We start from the raw sequence: 7,927 nt of genomic DNA, 5'->3' as shown, positions 1-7,927 counted from the left end.
CCAACCCTTGAGATACCTTACAAGCTCAAGTCAGGGCAATTATTTATGCTGCTTGGGCAGAGTTGTAAGGAATCCTCCCAGTTTCTACCACTGTATCTAGTGCGGTGATTGCATAGGCAGCAGTAGATGTGCCATCCGGAGGTTTAAAGCAAGGACCATCACAAAATGTTTCTCCATCTGGGAATGGCAGAGGTGTGTCAGTCAAATCGATTCTCCCTTTTGTTTCATTTTCGTTGATAAAGATGCGATCATGATTGGTATCAGGAAGGCTACACTCCTCTAGGGGAGGTAACAGTTCAGCTGCATTCAACAAGTTACATCATTTAATTTTGATGTGAGATGCAAACAGTATGAGCTTGTATTTAGTGAGGCGAGCAGATGTGAGATTTTGGGTTTGTATTCTGTTCAATGGTACATCTAATATGTGCGGCACCATGACGGTTAAGGAGTGATCCAAAATCCTGCCTTTGCTCTGTTTTACTGATGCAGCAGCAGGAGCCACAGCTTTAAGACAGTTTGGCAAAGCGCATGCATCAGGGTCCAATGTGGAGGTAAAATAGCAGTACAGCCTGTTCTTTCCCCCATGTTCCTGTGTTAAAACAGCCAAAGCACAACCATCTCTTTCATACACAAATAACACAAACTCCTTGGTGTAATTTGGTGTGCCCAATACTTGCGCGAAACACATAGAGGTTTTGAGCATGTCAAAGGCATTTTGACAAGGTGCATTCCAAGGTTAGTGCTAACAATGGCTTAATAATAAGCGAAACATTCGGAATCCACTGCCTGCAATAGGAAGCCATCCCGATAAAAGTTCTAACTTCAGTTTGTGTGTTTGGAACTGCCATGTCAGAGATAGCGTGTATTCTTTCAGGTGCAAGACGCCTACCCTCCCTCGACAGGAAGAGTAGGCAAGCTCCTGTTGAAAATATTGTTTTTTCTTCAAAGAAGCCTTGTGACTATTGTTAGCCAAATTTGTTAACAACAACACAGTGTCCTCCTTGCAAGCTTCCTCGCAATCTGTAGCAATAAGTAGGTCGTCTTCCATAAATCGAAAGGTAAAATGGCGGGAAATAACAAATCTATATCTTTTAAGGTAAAAACTGAAGAAGCCAAAACTGACTGTGCATCCTTATAAAAACCGGTGGGGTTCCTCCTTATGTCTGGGATGGATAGCTTAATCATGTTAACTTCTTGTCTGGAAAAGGGGACACATACAAATTGTTCAATATAGTGTGCAGCAATTATTCTAGCAGGCATGTTGCCATTGGCTGGCTCCTCTTTTTGTGGGACGAGTGTCAGAGGCACTTCTCTCATGGGCATCTGAGCGGTGGCCTTTTCAATCCTATCCTATCCTATGGCACCTATAAAATGTGCTTATATATTTTCATAAAGTCTGCTGCACAACACATTTTTAATGTATTCATCTTGTAGGTATTCAGCCATTATTTGTAATACCTGTTTCTGAATGGATGGGGAGTATTGCTTAAATGTTGTCATGGATCTCCTTAGGGGAAAGGGATGTATTAGAAATCCATCTAAGAGCGTCTCTAGTGATGATGCGCATTTCTGCAGTATTATCACCGTGTTTGGGGAGAGTGCTTTTCTGAATGAAACAACGAGATATTCCAAAAGCATCTAGCTTTGCTATCTGTAGTTCATGTAGTTCATCCTTATGTGAGAACAGCTCAGACAGGTGCTGATGTGCATCTTCTAGTGTATTGATGTTGCATGCTGAATGATTAAATGTTGCAATTCTCAGGTTACTGTGTTATCAGTGAGTTTGCACGATTCTGGGTGTCACACTCACCTTTGTCTCTGCAGGAGCTATGGATGAGCCTCCATTGACCCCGAGTCTTCACTTCCCCTGTTTCACCCGGAGGAATACCTGTCAAATACAAGGTGTACACTCAGACCTGAATTCACCCGATTCTCCTTTCTCTTTACTGTGTGCTGTGATGTCCCCCTATGGGCTTACCTTGATCTTTAGTAGGGTGTGCACTCCATCCTGCATTTGATGGGGCGCGATTCACTCATGTGATTGGTGCCAATGTCTGTAGGCTGAGTTCAGATGCCAAACGCTGTTTTATGCCTTCACAGCGAGGCCGAGAGTTCAAGGCGCCAGTTTCTTCACTTGCTAGAAAGTCCTTCCCACAAGTGAACATTGCGCGGAGAATGTTGAGTGTCCAAAATTGTCCGTATTGTCTTTGTTTGCCTGTATTTTTGTGGATGAGTAGCGCTGCGTGTAGAAGTTAGCTGCTGGTAGGTTTGCGCAGCGTCTTCAATTCGAGCGTGCCTGGTAATGTCTCTCCCTTTCCCTTGCAGGAGAAATTTGTCTCTCCCTTTCCCTTGCAGGAGAAATTATGTGGTATTAGCGCCTCGAGTCCGGGTTCAGCGCTACTGGAGAGTTAGTGGTTAGGTAAGTTTGCACGGAGGCTTTTGGTAAGTATGCACTGCATAGAGAGAGAGAGAGAGAGAGCGCAGTGAAATAAGTGTCTGCGTTATTGGAGCGAGCGCAATGAATAATGTCTCTTCTTTCTTACAGGGGTTTGTGCGCTCGTGCAACTAACCTGGATTCCAGCGTTGCGGGAAGATTCGGTGAATATGTGCAGCATTACTGATGTGCGCGTGTTAAAGCTGTTCTTCTTTGTTCTTAAGGGTGCCGGTGTAGAAGTCCCCTCTTGACTGGAGATAGCTGCGGCGTGGGGTAAGAACCAGGTAAGCTGAAGCAGAATGATCCAGAGCGGGTAAGCAGAAGTAGGATGATCCGGAGCAGGTAAGCAGAAGCAGGATGATCCGGAGCAGGTAAGCAGAAACAGGATGATCCGGAGCAGGTAAGCAGATGCTGGCTGATCAGAGCACGGCAAGTGTGTTGCTGATACAGCTCACAGTAAGCAACAGGAAGTACTGGAAGAATCTTGGGTGTGGCTTATATAGCCAGCCACACCCAAACACTAGAGATCTCATGAGTTATCATGCACTTCCTGTTTGGCAATAGGAAGTGGTAACCAGGAAGTTACTACAAACACTAGGAAGGAATGAAAGGAGGGATTTTTTATGGGTTCTTTGTGTGCCTATGCCAGGCCTGCCAAGCCTCCACCCAGCTTGCCCCAACTACCTGCCTGATACCCATGACACTGGGGCAAGTGTTTATCCAATGTGTTCCAACAAATATTTTCATTCAGGGGTGTGGTAGTCATTCGAAGAATGTGCAACGGCCAATTCAGTCCGTTCCTGTATATAGTCTTCTGCTGTTACTTCTAACCGTGCCTTCTTCTTCTCCGTCAGTGCGCTACGAAGCCCTGCTCTGTGATCACTAAGCGGGTGTGTATATTGCAATATACGGGTATCAGATTTGGAAGCGGCAAGGAAGCTAGGTGGCATAGCCTTAACAAGCCCTGGTATGGGAAGTGCAGGAGATCAAGAGTCAGTATCTGGTACATGTGGCACTGGCCGAGACAGTGATGGCGGTGAAGGCACATAGGGAGGTAGTACAGTCGAGAGGTTCTTGTCTTTCACTCAATAGTGTGTCCATTAATTTATCAGCTGTGTGCAACTCTTTGGATGGGTATATGTTGCATATGTCTAACTGTATGGCTCTATCTGTTGCCCTATCACAGTCTTCCTGTTGCTTTTGGTTATATACAAAAGCCTTTTCTGCTTGGGTCATATGTCTGCGAGCTTGTTTCTGTCTACATTTGATGTGCTGGGTTGCCTCTTCGTGCCAATTGCCTCTTCGCGCCAATCCCGAACCGCATCAAAAGTAGTTGGTCTAGCTGTTTTCTGCAATAAAAACTAACTCCAAATGCTGTATTCTAGCTAGTTCAAACAAACCATTGTCAGGCCATTGTAAACCAGGTACATGTCTGGTGGTGCCAAAGACCATTGAAAACAATTGCTTTTAACCCATATTTAATATACATGTCATAAGCGGGAGAACCTTCAGGTGGGGCAGGCTGTCCATATTCTAACCTGGTGGGTTGTTTTATACAACAGCATAGCACTGCCCAACAAGTGTGCATTCTACTGAACCCAGGCATTTTTACAAAAAACGGTATTTCACCTGGTAAAATATTTTGCTAAATATTTTTGTACAACCAACTCGAAACAAACTCACCTGATTTCAATCTAGACAATCATCCCCAATCAAACAAAATCTGTGACTGGTGGTCTTCAAAAAAGCGAAACACAGATGCACAGCTACGGTCCGGAACCTTCGACGGATGATCGCTGTGCAGAGAGGCCGATGTGGCTCACTAGTAGCAGCTGCGAGAAACTTTGTCTCAGATTTTACAGGGATCCCCGCTACTCAGTGGTCCCAACGCTCGGTCACCCCATCCTCGAAATATGATGAATCATCCTCGAAAGGGCCCCACATCCTAGGCACCAATTGTAAAACCATAATCTGGTAACTGCAAATAAAGACCATCAGACATGGAGGCAAGTATAAACAACAGAGTTTATTCACTTCAAGCGGACCCAGGTTCAACACAATAGCCGTCTAGAAATTAGCAATTCATAGAAAGGAAATCACGTCTTTTATACACCCCAGTTTACATGATTTCTGCTGCGAGTGCTATGTCATAGATAGTTTACATATTCCTTCTACGTATAGGGTTTTCTGTGAAAACATACATTCGTCAGTGATTTCATGTTTGTACATTCTAACTTTCTGACCTCACAAGACAACAAACTGTTCCCACTGAAGGAAACGTTCCTACCGCTATTATCTTTGTTTTCATGACCGAGGGTTACTGTACATTAGTGTGTCTTACAGTTTATTTAGGATAACCCTTTCCTGGAACATACAGAACATCCCTTGTGTCATAAATTATTAGCATGTGCATTTGTGAGACCCACGCAATTTAGCAGCTGCAGACAGGAAGGCACCCTGTATATTTCTATATACAGGGTGCCTTCTGGCTGTTCAAGGCCAAAGGCAGTATAAACAATGAGCTAAGCATTCTTTGCAACAACATTTCTGTGTGGCTCGGCATTTCTGTGCAGAGAACATATTCCTTCCAGCTCTAAAAAAGAGATTGCAAAATGGAATGGAAAGTATTGAACAGGAGGACCCTCTGCCCTCCCTCAGCATTTGACATCTTTAGACCCAGGTACTGTAGACTAGACAAAGATAGAGCAGGAAACAGACGCCTGAGAACTTGGTTCAAAGTCATCTTTAATACAGATTCAAAGGACACCAGAAGCAGCAGCACTGAGCTCCTACAATCATCTTGCTTTTATACACTTTTGAGAACGATGCAACATTTGATATAATTTCACAATACATCTCTAATTGGTTCCTTCAGCCAAAAGCAACCCCCTACTTGTCTGTGATTGGTTGGCTTAACTGTCACTCACAAAGCCCACATGATTTCACCTTGGCAAGGATTATTTAACTGACACATAATCTGATATGCTTGCGTGAGATCCAGCTGAACCTCATTATAAATCCTTAGATGCCTGCCAAGAGGCTGCCCTTATCTGATCCTCGAGCCCTGCCAAATCTACTTGGCAAGGAAATGCAGTGAAAGCCTCCATGAGCTGATCTTTATTTGTTGCCAAGTAAGCAACTGCATGCTTTAATTGGTAGCTTTCCTGGGACTTTATCTGATCTACTATCAATCACTGTTTGCTTTTCTTGCCAAGGTTTCTAAATATACCAATCCCAGCCATGCTTATCTACAGTGAACTGCTGCCAAATAATTACTCATCATCTGCATGAATAAGGGCTTTGACACCTGCACCTATTTTGTTTCTTGTAGCCATCTTAGAATCTATCCCAGCCTGTTCAGCCTAGATACGGACATTTAACCAAACGGCGAACCAATCTACTTTTGTACCTAACTCATTTTCTATCCAGATTTCAGACTTCATTTTAGATATTCATAATGTACGTGTAATACCTGAGACACTCTCCTGGGTCATTCTGACCCCAAAAATATATGTCACCATATATGCACCCTTTATCTTCAAAAAGCACTAGAATTTTTGCGATACTGGAAGCACTGATCAGCCCACCATGCCATCTGCACCCAGCTTGGGTGGGGGCCTGGTGATATATAGCACCTTCTCTACACTATGAAACACAAATGGAGGAGCTTAAGGCTAACCTTAATAAATGCATTTTCACAAAGGCATGTTGGACCCAATGAAAACAAGTACCAAGGAGAAATCAGCATCCAAGAGTGACATCTCAGACAGCTAATATAAATAGATACTTTATTTTTATGCCAAATTAATTTAAGCTTCTAAAACATACATCTCAAAAGATCTGACCAAATGCTTTATCGGAGAACTCCATTTTCTCAAATGTTAATTCAAGGTCGCCTATAGTGCATGCCTTCAGGCACATGTCATCTTCAATGTTTTCTTCTGGTCCATATGTATGCTGATGGGCAGTGGTCTCTTTTTTCCATAGACTGCTCCTTGCAGCTCGTCGTAACTCTTTTACTTTTTTATCAAACTTCTTCTGTTTCAGTTTGTCTCTATTCTCTAGTCTCCTTTCCTTTGCCTCCTGCAGTGCTTCTTCCCTTCCCCAAACTTCGAGGGAGCGTTTTATGATTTGTGCTTTTAAATAAAGCTTCAGATCACCCCACCCTCAGATCACCCCACTGGGAATTGTGGGAGTTCTTTTTTAGAACAAATTTGAGCACAGGCTCCCTTACGTCCAGACCACAATCTTTGAGCAGATACTCTTGCTTTGCCTTACTCTTGGTTATGAACCTTCTGGATCTCTGCAAGTGTCACACACTGCCATGTCAAAGTAGTTGCTGAGGTAGAAATCCATGAACACTTTGTCACTCTATTCACAGAGTAAGTAATCAAACTCCAGCACTGGTCCTGGTTGATGCACAAGGTTACCCAACTCATATTGCTCTTCATCCTCCTCCTCAAGAAAGAACCCTGCGCCTGTGTGTCGAATCTTTGGCAGGACTTTGGAAATCGTCTTTGAAGCACTGGGGTAGGGATGGCTGTTGAGAAATGCTTGCTGCTGCATTAGAGCACACTGACAGTTCCGTTTCACCTTAGCCCATACAGCAGCCAGCAGTGGCACTGCCTCTTTTGTCTGCTCCACATCAGCATTCAGGCTTTTGGTCACCATTTCCTTATACTCCATGTTTGTGAATTCTCGGCATCATAAATGAACACACTCCACTCAGACAGCCAATATGAAAAACACAACACATACCAAAGAGACTGGCAAAGAAGAAGCCCAGAAGTGAACATTAGTGCATACAGAGAAAGCTCTGGCATTGGGTATTAATATGCGGTGACCAAATCCCCTGTCTCACCTTGTAGGCGAATGGTGGGGCTGCCAGGGCAGACAGATCCCCTGTCTACTCCAACCATACCTCCTGCAGATGGCAGGGCCCAGTCAAATGAGGGCACATCATCAAGGGAGAGGTCAGGTTGGAGCCCCCCTGGGCAGCTCATTGCCTGGGCGTGCATCCATGGTCAAAACCTCAGACCTCAGAGGCCTACACAAATAACTGGCCACATTAAGCCCCAGAGCTTGCCGGACCCATGGATGCACCTGTGAAAGCCAGCAAGCCTTTACCACTACCGATGCACAGGTGCAAACCCAGACAGGGAGTCCAACCCATGGCAAGGGATTGCTGTCTCAATAAAGCCCAAGGGCCCCGTCAGTGTGACTGGGTGTTTGGAGAGAGATGGCTGTAGATTGAAGAAGTAGCTGCTATTGAAGCAAGAGATACCGGAGATAAGGGGAGATGAGGCAAGGTACAACTGGGGTGGATAAATATTCAGGAGGCTAGAGGAGAGATCCAGGAGGCTGGGCGAGGCCACCCCACAAGTGACCATGTCTAGGTAAAGACCCAAAAGGTGGGAAGAGAGATCTAAAGTTTGATGTCAGTAAAGAGATACCTCAGACTAAGAGAGAGAAAGGGGTGGAACAGGAGGGAGT

At 44.5% G+C, this 7,927-nt stretch overlaps 1 pseudogene; it reads right to left on the bottom strand.

Annotated features, from left to right (window-relative positions):
* Positions 1–6,265: 6,265 nt before the first annotated feature.
* On the bottom strand, positions 6,266–7,120 carry LOC138514011 (DNA repair protein complementing XP-A cells homolog; annotated as a pseudogene).
* Between the last annotated feature and the right edge of the window lie 807 nt (positions 7,121–7,927).

The sequence above is a fragment of the Ambystoma mexicanum genome, chromosome 1p (assembly GCF_040938575.1).
Source record: "Ambystoma mexicanum isolate Mex_15411 chromosome 1p, UKY_AmexF1_1, whole genome shotgun sequence".
NCBI classification, from domain to species: domain Eukaryota; kingdom Metazoa; phylum Chordata; class Amphibia; order Caudata; family Ambystomatidae; genus Ambystoma; species Ambystoma mexicanum.
Note: the sequence above shows the minus strand (reverse complement) of the source record. Positions and strands in the feature narration are given on the sequence as shown.